Genomic DNA, 13,665 nt, shown 5'->3' with positions numbered 1-13,665 from the left:
CTAATGTCTTTCATTTGCTGCTATGACCTGTCACTCTTTCAATTTTGACCCACATCATATCAGTCAGTCTACTTGACCAGGCTACGTAATTAAAAAGATGACACCAGAAAATGGTCTTATTGAAATGAATTTACAGAATGGCCTTACAATATGTTTGATCCTGGCAGCCATATACTGATTGATACGTTTTGGCCTTTAATTTAGCAATTAATCAATCTATCTGGGGAAACTGACATCCTGGATTAAACCTGAGGTTACAGTACAAGTCTTGGTGTTATCCTAGATTCAGTTCTAAACTCTAAGCTTCAAATCAGATGCTGAAAAATTGATTCAGTTTTTTTTTTTTTTAAAGCCAAATCAATTCGTATAATGCACCTTCAATGGCCTCCCCCCAAAAACACTGAAAGACTTCAGCTCATTCAAAACTCTGCAGCCCAAATGTTAACCAGAACCAAGAGGAGAGAGCACATTAGTCCAGTCCAGCTGGTCTGCATTGGCTTCCAGTAACATTTAGAGTCGATTTTAAGGTCCTCCTCCTTATACACAAAGCCCTCAACGGGCAAGGACCAAGCTACATTGCTAACTCCCTTGTCCACTACGTGCCTTCAAGAACATTGCATCATCCACTGCTGGTTCACTATAAGTTCCCAGTAACAGTCGGAAGAAGATCGGGAATGCAGCCTTTGTGAATTATGGTCCAAAGCTAAGGAACACAATACCTACTGTACAGATATCAGAGAAGCCAGCTTGCTAAATACTTTTAAAAGAAAGCTAAAAACGTATCTCTTCACTTTAGCTTTAACAGGTGTCTTATTGTTCCTGCTTTTTGTTCATTTTATGTCTATTCTTAGCACTTTGAGCTGCATTTATCTGTATGAAAGGTGCTATACAAATAAACTTGTAATATTATTATTATTATTATTATTATTATCGAGAGGGGCTTGCTAGCAAGAATAGATCATGTAATTACTGTTCATTACGGGGATGACTAGGCGATAACAGATTATAGCAGGTCTATCTAGGCTATAGCAGGTTACAGCAGGTGTATCTAGGCTATAACAGGTTATAGCAGGTGTATCTAGGCTATAGCACTCTCCATGTGACAGCAAGTCCTCAGCACATACCCACTAGAATCACGGTTAGAATCCCTGTCCGCCTCTTAAATTGAGCTGACATATCTATTAGGCCTAGTCCTCCGGTGAATCGCACTGTGAGACACCTATGCCCCTTGACCCTGGCCCCTGTCATTCCAGGCTCTGTCCCATCTGATTTAGAAGTCGCCCCGGCCTGTCTAAACAATCCAACTGCCTTTAAGGAAAGGGCTTTGGCTGATTCATCTAAACATAAGAAGTCTCCTTCAACAACATAAATTAGATCATCTGAAAATTATAGTCTCTTAGGGTAACCCTGATGTCCTGGTATTGTCTGAGTCCTGGCTAAAAAAAAATGTGATAGTGACTCCTCTGTAGCTCTGCAGCAATATAATTTATATAGAATCGATAGAGTTGGCAGGGGTGGTGGGGTTGCTATTTATGTAAAATCTTGCCTGTCTGTGTCTGTCATAAATGCCATTACTATTCCAAAGTGTTTTGAACTGCTTGTATTGAAGGTTGAACTGGGGCTTAGTAGTTCATTGTTAATGATTGGTGTCTACAGGCCTCCCAAGGCTGAGGTCAGAGGTCAGCGCTATTGACAGAATCTCTGATATACTCTCCTTGTATTCAAATTCAGAGATGATAGTCATGTGTGATTTTAATCTGGACTGGAGGAGTGAGTGTTGCTTCTGGTTACCTGAAGGAAGTGAGTGGTAATCTGGGCCTTTCTCAGTTGGTCACTGAGACTAGGGGCCGAATCCTAAAAACTATGCTAAATCTACTCTTATTGATTTAATCTTATCTAACAGATGTGACAGAATTTCTGCTTGTGGTATTTTGAATTGGGTATAAGTGACCATTGTCTTACGGCTTACGTTAGAACTACACAATTGGTGAAAACATGGCCACGTATTGTTTTGAGGAGAAATCTTAAATCCTTTAATGCTCAAGCCTTTTTGGATGACATTATTGACTGTAAGTTTAGTTGCTCAGTTGAGTCTGATGACATGCAAGTCGCCCTTGACTCTTTTGTAAAAACATTCAATCACTTTGTAGATAAAAATGCCCCTTATAAACAGACTAGGATTAAAGATAGTTCAGTACAGTACTGCACAGTTCTGAAGTGCTGTGAACTTAACTATCTAAAAACAAACCCTATAGTTCACTGCCCTTGTCTATTCATGTAGATCATGTACAGTAATCTCTGATCCAAATTATATTTGTTTTGCCTTTAATAAGCACTTCGCTGAGGCTGGGCACTTATTTGATAGGCTGTATACTGGCTCCCTTGGATACTGATTCTGGTTGCATTCCCCCTTTGGACTGTGTCTCATTTCTCCTTTCAGCCTTTTATACCTAGTGAAACATTAGGAATCTTGCAACCCATAGACCCTAAGTGTTCTACTGGTGAGGACAATCTAGATTCATTTTTTATAAAACTGGCAGCCCCAGTCATTAGTGAGCCGTTGTCATGCACTCTCCATTGCGTCAGGTATAGCTCCTCAGGTTTGGAAATCTGCCCAGGTGGTCCCGTTGCATAAAGGGGATGATAGGGATAAGATGGATAACTATCGTCCTATCTCCAGATTACCATGCTTAGCTAACGTTCTGGAGACCTTGGTAAATAACCAATTGAAATATTTTCTTTCAAGTCACTCAGTTTTAAGTACTCACCTATCTGGATTCAGAGCTAATCACAGCACCATTTCTGCTGTTGTTACTCTTGTAATTCTTGTTACTACTAATGACACAATTTCGGCATTAGACAACAGGAAACATTGTGCTGCCCTCTTTGTAGATATTTCAAAAGCATTTGATACAGTCGATCACTACCTGCTTTTAAATAGACTATCTAGTATTAGTTTAGATACAGTAGATGTGCTTGTCATTGGTTTCAGGACTATCTGTTGTCAAGGTGTCAGTGTGTGAAATTGGGTAACACTCGATCTAATTTCTTGTCTCTAGTTAAAGTTATGCCCCAAGGCTCAATGTTGGGTCCTATCGTTTTCACCATCTATATATTGTCTCTGCACTAACTGGCTGTCATGCTCATCTATATGCTGATGATAGAGTTGTCTATTGTATTGTGGATATTGTGCAGGAAGCCATTGAGAACCTGCAGCTTTCTTTTAATGTGCTGCAAGAAGCTCTCACCAATCTGAAACTAGTCCTTAATCCTAGCAAATCTAAGTTTATGTTGTTTTCTAGAGCCAGGATTACTGATTATGACACGCTCCATTTATTAACGGCAAATCCGCTGGAGGTCCGCCAGCTCGTCCATCGAGGACCCGCTGTAGGTCCGCTAGCCTTGTGTTGTCTGGGTTTATCCCTTACCTTTGTCCAGAAACAGAAGTTGAACCAATTGCAGCAAAATAGCTAACGTTACAGGAATCATCAGTGTAATTGCTTGAGCCACGGACCGCTGCCATTAATGTTATGGAAGCTGCTGCTAGTTGTTGTGAGCTCATGAGCTAACTGGCTATCCCGCTCTTATTGTGCTGGATTAGCATTGGAAGCATTGGAACTGATGTGTCCAGGCAACAAGACCTACAGTATCTTAATTTATCAGACATCCGTCCTACCAGTCCTGGGCCCCGCACTACGAAGCTCGTTCAACATATCCAGGATAACATTTCGCTAGTTCGCTTGAGTAAACCGGACAACCGCAATCACAGATAGACGGTACTACGACGGTGGCTATCAACTCGTTAAGTCTACCCAGCTGGTCCAATCTAGCTATGAGCGCATTCATGGTAAAAGGGGAGGTATTTGCTCGAAATGACCTATCGCATACCTTGGATATTCGCACACGGCCATGGACAAGGCAAACAATACGCATAACCAAGTTCCGTCCACCACATTTTACACAAGAGGAGCAATATTATAGAAATATGAACTATAGATGCAACACAGACGCTAGGCTACTGGCAAAGGCAGGAAGGAAAGCTGGAAAAATACTTTTTATCATTATCCTCCACATGAACACGAGCAGGCTATTCCTATTCTTATGGCATGTAAAGCAATTGTAGCCTATATCTATATATCTTATTCTTTCAGTTGCAACCCAGTGAGACTGGCAAGAGACGCTTAAATAAAGCAAATGTAAGCTATCGTTTTTAAAAGTTTCAGGTTGGAGTAGACAATGTGATGTCTCTATACAAGAGAGATAAAACAGGCTACGAAGATGGAACAAGTGAAGCTCAAGGTGGAGTAGTAGGCTATAAGCCTATGGGAAAAGAGTAGCCTATTTCAGTAGGCCTATAATGGCATTGATTGTCAGGCATTGGTGCTATCACAATTCAATTTAAATGTAGCCTACTTATCTTTGCTCCTAGGAAAGGGAGGCTAGTCTAATAAATCAACATTAAAGACTTGACAATTGAATAAAAAATGGTTCTCCTCATCACCCACAGCCTACACGAAACTGCAGGTAGACTAATAAAACGCAAGCCAGTGCATAGTCTACAGTCTACGACTGTAAATGCACCAGGCAAAATATGGCTCAAGCAGCTGTCATTCTACAATTTTTCATACGATATCGGGGAAAGCCAAAGAGGGTTTTGTCGGTTTGTAAAAAGTCTTCTTAAGAACCTCTCACTGTTCGCGCGCTGCAGATAATTTTTTAATTCGCACACTGAAGTTCCATTTAGAATCTTAATGTCCATATGCCTTTTTCCAAGTGAATTGATCGGTCAGTGGGGAGTGCTTCAAACGTTTTGAGCAATAATCTGGAACTTAACCTGCCCTGGAGCAGGTTAGCTTGGCAGCATAAATTACCATGGCGATATAGCACGGTGAAAAGTGAACCACCTTCGTAGTACGGATAAGCCAGGCTTGAACCTGAAGTTATCGCACTAACCCCGTAATCCTGTTTCGTAGTACAGGGCCCTGAACAGAAACAAGATAGCCATGCACATAAGCCAGGCTGGACCTGGCCTGGTTTCCATGAAGCTCCTTATACCTGGAATACTTTATAACAGACTCTAAAGCTTGAGGTACTTCCTTCAATCGCAGAGTTTAAATCCATGGCTCTTGACACTTGTACTTCGACCTGTAACTGTTTTTAATTATTATTATTATTATTATTATTATTAATAATAATAATAAGAAGAATAATGTTAGTATTATTATGGTTATGATTATTATTATTGTGTATTGTATTTGTTCTTTTGTTATTTATGTATTTGTGTGAACTCGTCAACACTGTAAATGAGGGAAACCTCAGTGCTTTACGAGCATAAATAAAGGTCTGAAATGAAATGAAATAGCAGGTTATAGCAGGTGTATCTAGGTTATAGCAGGTGTACAGTATCTAGGCTATAGCAGGTTATAGCAGGTGTATCTAGGCTACAGCAGGTTATAGCAGGTGTATCTAGGCTATAGCAGGCTCTAGCAGGCATACAGTATCTAGGCTATAGCAGGTGGATCTAGGTTATAGCAGGTGTATCTAGGTTATAGCAGGTTGTACTGTAGCAGGTGTATCTAGGCAATAGCAGGTTATACTGTAGCAGGTGTACAGTATCTAGGCTATAGCAGGTGTATCTAGGTTATAGCAGGTTATAGCATGTTATAGCAGGTGTATCTAGGCTATAGCAGGTTGTAGCAGGTGTATCTAGGCTACAGCAGGTTATACTGTAGCAGGTGTACAGTATCTATGCTATAGCAGGTGTATCAAGGCTATAGCAGGTTATAGCAGGTGTACAGTATCTAGGCTATAGCAGGTTATAGCAGGTGTACAGTATCTAGGCTATAGCAGGTGTATCTAGGTTATAGCAGGTGTATCTAGGTTATAGCAGGTTGTACTGTAGCATGTGTACAGTATCTAGGCTATAGCAGGTGTATCTAGGTTATAGCAGGCTCTAGCAGGTTATAGCAGGTGTATCTAGGCTATAGCAGGTTATAGCTGGTGTAAAGTATCTAGGCTATAGCAGGTGTATCTAGGTTATAGCAGGTGTATCTAGGTTATAGCAGGCTCTAGCAGGTTATAGCAGGTGTATCTAGGCTATAGCAGGTTATAGCAGGTGTAAAGTATCTAGGCTATAGCAGGTTATAGCAGGTGTAAAGTATCTAGGGCAGGTGTATCTAGGTTATAGCAGGTGTATCTAGGTTATAGCAGGCTCTAGCAGGTTATAGCAGGTGTATCTAGGCTATAGCAGGTTATAGCAGGTGTAAAGTATCTAGGCTATAGCAGGTGTATCTAGGTTATAGCAGGTGTGAAGAGGAGAGAGAATCGAACACACAGAATTCTGAACAGCAGTCACTTCCTCTGATAGCCATCTGAAGAACATATGGGCGGGTTTCTAGAAAGACAATATAATGATGAACTCTAATAAGTGCTACAAGAAACGACATGGTCAAAACTGCCTTGTAAACAACAATTTTAAATATAGAGTGTGTGGCTGTTTAGATCACAACTTTTGGTATGAGCCGCAGACCACGTCATCCAGGACTGTCCGATATATCGGACACCCAATGGAATGCGTGGCCTGACGGTCATGGATGACGAAACGTTGATGTGGCTTCTGGAGGTGTGCCCGGATATAGCCCGGGCAACTCTCTGGGGGAAGAGGATGTACCAACTCAACCAAACGACGAAGAAGAAAAACCGTTAATTAGCTCAACAGGATACTAATCAGTATTCCTGGTATCAATTAACTTGTAAATGTAAAAGAAAACATTCATTATGTAAAACATAATCATCTGTTAAAGGATAGGATAGCTTCTTAAATGCATCTAAATCTGAAGTTTTAGCAAACTTGGAAGATGGAATGATTTTGTTATTTGCAAAACAAAAAGGATGTTAAATGTCAATACTTTCCATATGTATTGAATCTACACAAGGTCATGGGTACACAACATGGAATTAATATTATAATAAAAAATACCGGTACATTAAATAATACATGTAATTGTCTTGTGTATGTTACAAAGCACAAAGCTGTACAGTGAGTAATAGTGATCCACTGGTTTGATGACATTATACCAATTATGACCAGTAGGTGGAATCATTGTTGTCATCTTAAAGCAACAGTTGCGGTGTGAGTCATTCATCTCAATCAGTGATACATGAATATACCAGAGCTACTTCCTGTAACGTTCTGGTGCTAATGTACGGCAGTTGGGCGCAGAGGGGCGGCATGGTAGTGCTGCCAGGCCCCTGGCGTGTTTGGGGGAGTTTGAGGAGGCGTCTGGAAGTATGTGTGTGTGGGGGAAGGGGCTGCCATAAATTGTGTTGTTCCATGCACAATCCATTCCATAGCACTCCTACACACAATTATTTCTAAAACCCATGTAGGCTACCAGCAATCAGGAACCGAGGGAAGCACAGGAACATATACATACCCACTATACATCTGTTAGCACACACACACACACACACACACACACACACACACACACACACACACACACACACACACACACACACACACACACAGTTAGCTAGGCATGCACACACACACACACACATACAAACACACACACACACACACTCACACACAGGGTTAGCTAGGCATGCATATACACGTGCACACACAGTTAGCTAGGCATGCACACACACACACACACATGCACACACACACAGTTACAGTAGCTAAGCATGCACACACACATACACAGTTAGCTAGGCATGCACACACACACACACACACACACACACACACACACAGTTAGCTAGGCACACACACACAGAGTTAGCTAGGCATTCACACACAATTAGCTAGGCATGCACACACACACACACACACAATTTTCTTGGAAAATAGGGCTAACTCATCACCACCCACACAACTTCTTGTTGATATGTCCAATCTCATACTGACGAAAAATAATTTTCTGTATGATAAGGATTTTTTCCTACAGACACAAGGGGTCGCCATGGAGGCTACTTTTGCTCCTGATTTTGCTAAACTTTTTCTGGGCTACCTTGAGAACCAGCACATTATGCAAACAATCCCTTTCATTCCAACCTCATGTTCTACAAACGCTACATTGACGACATTTTTGTTATCTTTAGGGGTTCAGATACCAAGTTGACGGCTTTTGGTGACTACATGAATTCTCTTTCAGAAACTATCAAACTCAACATGGATTCCTCCATCCATTTCCTGGACACCTCAATCACCCTAACCAACAGAACACTCTGCTCTTCGCTTTATGTCAAGCCCACCGACAAGAACAGCCTCCTCCACGCCAAGAGCTTTCACACCCTTCCCCTCAAGAGAGGTTTGCCCTACAGCCAGTTCCTACGCATCAAACGTATTTGCACCCGTCCCACAGATTTTGAAATTGAGGCTAAGAAACGTTATGATCAATTTAGGGCTAGAGACTATCCCAAAACTTGGATAAACACAGCCCTGTCTAGGGCCCGCTCATATACTAGACCGGCGGGTCCACCGACCAAAGATCTCGACCAGACAGACTACTATGCTGTACTACATATAGTCCCATCAGTAAACAAATCAAGGAGGTTATAAACAAGCACTGGCACATCCTCTCTGCCGATGAGGCGGGCAGAAGTCTGTTTTCTAATGTTCCTCTCTTTGTGTATTCCAGAGGCCGCAACATCTGTGACAGACTGGTGCATGCTGATGCTTATGCTGAACAAGGAGGGAGGTTGGATGGTCCTGAGGGCTTTTTTCCTTGTCGCCACTGTACCTCTTGTCAAAACCACAAGAAAACCAACACTTTTGTCAGTCATGCTACTAAAAAGGAGTACAAGGTTAGACAGCTCATCACGTGTCGCTCTACTAATGTCATTTACCTTCTAGCATGCCCCTGTGGCCTCCAATATGTGGGAAAAAACAACCGTCAACTCAGAGTCCGTATGTACCAGTACAACCTCCTTCATTTTGACACTCTTGCAGCATTCTTATGTCATTTTTTTGACAACCCTGTTGTGTTTTTGAACTTCTTTGTTTTGCACACTCTGTTTTGATCTGCCAGACCAGTCAAACATCCGCCATTTTCACACCACCAGTGTACATGGCTATTTACACTGCACCGGTTATACTGTACGGTATACTGTATTGTCTTTCCAGCCCCATTATCTTTATTGTGACTGAATCGGCACTACAACTACAGTCCTGAAGTTTCTCCAGCGCCGCCTTGTGGCCTTACTTTGTATTGAACCTGCCACGCCTTGTTCTGCCTGATTGAGTGATTGACACCATGGAGCCTCCACCAATGGGGACATTGATTGACTGATTGGCTGCACGGTGCTCTGTTGAACATGTCATTGGCTGGGTTTCCCAATAAAGAACCTTCTTAAGGAACCCTTCTTAAGCAACTCTTTGCATGGGAGTTAAGAAGTACTTTGGAGTTAAGTGCTTCTTAACTCGTTCGGAAAACCCAGCCATTTTCTATTTCAGTTTGCAACATTCAACCTTCTGTATAGCACTGATGATAGTCTTTTGACTGAAACGTTTGCTGTCCTTTTTCATTTTTTCACTTTGTGCACCTGAGCACCTGTCACCAACTATGCTTTTTCATTAAAGTCTGTCGCTTTTTTACTTTGATCTCAGCTTCTCTGGATTGATTTTGAGTGGCTCTCAAGCCCTCTTCTGTGGATTGGTGTGCGGGTACGTAGCCCTCTGTTCTGCCACACACACACACACACACACACACACACACACACACACACACACACACACACACACACACACATACACAAACACACACACACACACGGTTAGCTAGACATGCACACACTCACACACACATGCAGAGTTAGCTAGGTTTGCACACACACACACACACACACACACACACACACACACACGCAGAGTAAGCTAGGAATGCACATACACACACACACAATTAGCAAGGCATGCACACACACACACACACACACACACACACACACACACACACACACACACACTAACATAAACGGTTAGCTAGACATGCACACACTCACACACACAGTTAGCTAGGCATGCACATACACACATACAGTAAACACACAGTTAGCTAGGCATGGCAGAGCAGGTTGCGACGCTTTAAGAACGGCATCCCCCAGGGATCTGTCCTGGGCCCCCTCCTTTATAACATTTATAGTACACCTACGACCTGCCAATCACAGTCTCCAGGAAGTACAGTATGCCTACGCAGACGACCTTGCACTGGTGTACTCAGCTGGAGACTGGCAGGCCGTGGAGGAGACCTTGAGCCAGGACATGCACACACTAGCGGCATACATGCATGAATGGAGATTGAAGCTCAGCAAGGCAAAGATGGTGTGGGCGGCCTTCCACCTTAACAACAAGGAAGCAAAAACGTGAGCTCCGAGTGCACTTCAATGGAACACTCCTGCCATGCTGCGCCGAACCAACCTATCTCGGCGTGACACTGGACAGGTCGCTCACGTTCCGCCGACATCTCGAGTCACTGCGCAAGAAGTTAACAGCTCATGTGGCGTTGATGAGGAGACTGGTCCGATCAGGCTGGGGCGGTGGCGCAAAAACACTGCGTACGGCAGCCCTAGCCCTCGACCTGTGGATATTGCGCACTTATGTGGTGTCGCAGTGCTCACACCAGCCTCATAAATCCACCTATCAACGAAGCCTTGTGCATCGTGACAGGAACCAGAGCACGTCTTGCCTACAGGGCCATGGAGCCTAACCACCTGCTCCACGACAGGCTCACTGCAACAGTGGAGCCTCCCCGGCGTCTCAAGTCAAGACACCCTTTTGTGCCTGCCGTACGGGATCTCCTGCAGCAATGCAGAGATCTTAACATCAGATAAGCAGGATGGGCGGACCACTCCTGGCGTGCGGAGTGTGAGGCAAACACCTCCAGACTCTATGATTTCATCCCGGCTGCTGGTCCTTCCACTTCCGGGATGGACTCATCCAGACCGGCGTGGGTGAGGCTCTCCAGACAGGCGTCGGACGCTTCCGCTCATCAATGCACAGATGGGGCTTGGTATCCTGTGCGGTGTGCGAGTGTGGCGCTGAGGAATAAAACTGCAGACCACGTCATCCAGGACTGTCCGATATATCAGACACCCAACGGAATGCATGGCCTGACGGTTGTGGATGACGAAACGGTGACATGGCTCCTGGAGGTGTGCCCGGATATATAGCCCGGATGACCCCCTGAACCAGGCTCGGGGTGGTAAAGGGATAGCCCCTCGGCCCTGGGAGGAGAGGACAACTACACCAAACCCATACGAAGAAAAAAAAGCTAGGCATGCACACACACACAAACACACAGTTAGCTAGGCATACACACACAGATAGCTAGGCATGCACACACACACACACACACACAGTTAGCTAGGCGTGCACACACACAGACATACACACACACATACATACAGTTAGCTAGACATGCACACACACACAGTTAGCTAGGCATGCATACACACACACACACACGGTTAGCTAGACAGGCCCCCGCCCCAACACACAAACACACACACACACAAACGCACACACACACACAGTTAGCTAGACATGCACACACATACACACACAAAAAACACACACATACACACACAGTAAACTAGGCATGCACACACATACACACACAGTTAGCTAGGCGTGCACACACAGACACGGTTAGCTAGGCATACACACACAGTTAGCTAGGCGTGTACACACACAGACAGACACACACACATACATACAGTTAGCTAGACATGTACACACACAGCTAGGCATGAACACACACATACACACACAGCAGATTAACAATTTGTTATGTCAATGAAGCGAATTGAATAGAAATTTAATTGAAATTTAATTGACAGTGTGTGAGGGAGAGAGAGAGAGAGGGAGAAGGAGAGACAGAGAGAAACACTCAGAGAGACAGAGAGTCTCTCCTCATACTGTAGTAGTTTTCACACTGCCTACCGTTTCACACCTGCAGGAGCAAAACAACCTCCATGATGAACACAAGTCTGTGTGTGTGTATGTGTGTGTGTGTCTGTCTGTGTGCCCGTAGGTGGGTGGTAGGGTGTGAGTTAGGGCTTAAGCATTCGTAGTGTGTGTACGTATGTTTGTGTGTGTGTGTGTGTGTGTGTGTGTTTGGAGGCGGCTGAGGGCAGCTGTGGCTCAGGAGGTAGAGCGGGTCGTCCGATGATCGTAGGGTCGGCGGTTTGAATCCTGGCTCCTCCTGTCCACATGTCGAGGTGTCCTTGGGCAAGACACTGAACCCCAAAATGCTCCCAATGAGCAGGCTGGCACCTTGCATGGCAGCTGCTGCCATTGGTGTGTGTCTTTGTGTGTGAATGGGTGGATGAGAGGCCATCGTAAAGTGCTTTGGATAAAAGCACTATATAAGTGTAGTCCGTCCATTTACAATTTACCGTGTGTGTGTGTGTGTGTATGTAGGTGTGCATGTGTGTGTATGTGTGTGTTCATATTTGGCAGCTTAAGACTTAAATAGGTTGGTCATAGGAGGCTTGCTAAGTACTGCTCTGTCTCTGCTGTCAAAGGCAGCCGCCATATACTGTATGTATTTGTGTCTCTGTATGTAATTTTCTACTAAAACGTGTTTGTATGTGTGTGTGTGTGTGTGAATGTATGTGTGTGTGTGAATGTATGTGCGTGTGAGCGTGAGTGTGTGTGCATGTGTACTGTATGTATGTGCGTGCATGTCTGTGTGTGTGTGTACAGTATGTACTGTACAGTATGTACTTGTACTCTGTGAGACTATGTTTGAGCCAGAAGGTAGAGGTTGTGAAGAAAAGGCTTCTGAAGATTAATATACCTATCTAAATCATTATTACTCAGACACACACACATACACACACACAGGATCACACTCAAACACACAGGATCACACACGCACACACACACACTCTCACACACACAGGATCACACTCACACACTCGGACACACACACACTCACTCACTCACTCACTCACTCACTCACTCACTCACTCACTCACTCACTCACTCACATACACTCACTGTAGGAGCCATAGATAAAGAATATGTGTGAATAATATTTGTTTATTTATAAGTCATGCATTTTTTGTATCCTTATGTTTATCCTTAGCTGAGAAGAGAAATAGGCCTACTTACCTGAATACTTACCTGAACACTACCACCTATAGTGTATACCGGTCACTGCACTCAGGTAATAAATTCATGGTGTCTAATTGCACACAGGTGAGAAGTGGAAGGCAGCACTGTTTTTTACTGCACTATGTGCCTTTGTTTTGCTGAAATAGATTAAAACAGCTACAAGTTTATGTTTGTTTCAAAGAAGACCATGTGGTACGAAGTCTTTATTGATTTGCGCACCAGAACATGCTTCCCAGGATAGTGGCTCAGGCAGAAGCCACTACACACACACTCACACACACATGCACACACACAGGATCACACTCACACACACATGCACACACACAGGATCACACAGAGCCCTCTGCCCGCCACCTCCCTTCGTCAGCAAGAGGGGTCAAATGTTATTCCTTCCTCGTTGTCACGGTTGCCAATCACCTCACCACATTCTGTAGCAACTGTTGCCATGGCAACGGAGAGATCCGGTTGCCAGGCACCGGGAGCGATGCATGTGAATCGTTATTTATTTATTTAATTCTTTCTTTATCTATTTGTTC

The sequence above is a fragment of the Borostomias antarcticus genome (genome assembly GCF_949987555.1).
Source record: "Borostomias antarcticus genome assembly, chromosome: 5".
NCBI lineage: Eukaryota > Metazoa > Chordata > Actinopteri > Stomiiformes > Stomiidae > Borostomias > Borostomias antarcticus.
The sequence above is the reverse complement of the archived record's forward strand: the minus strand, read 5'-3'. Positions refer to the sequence as shown.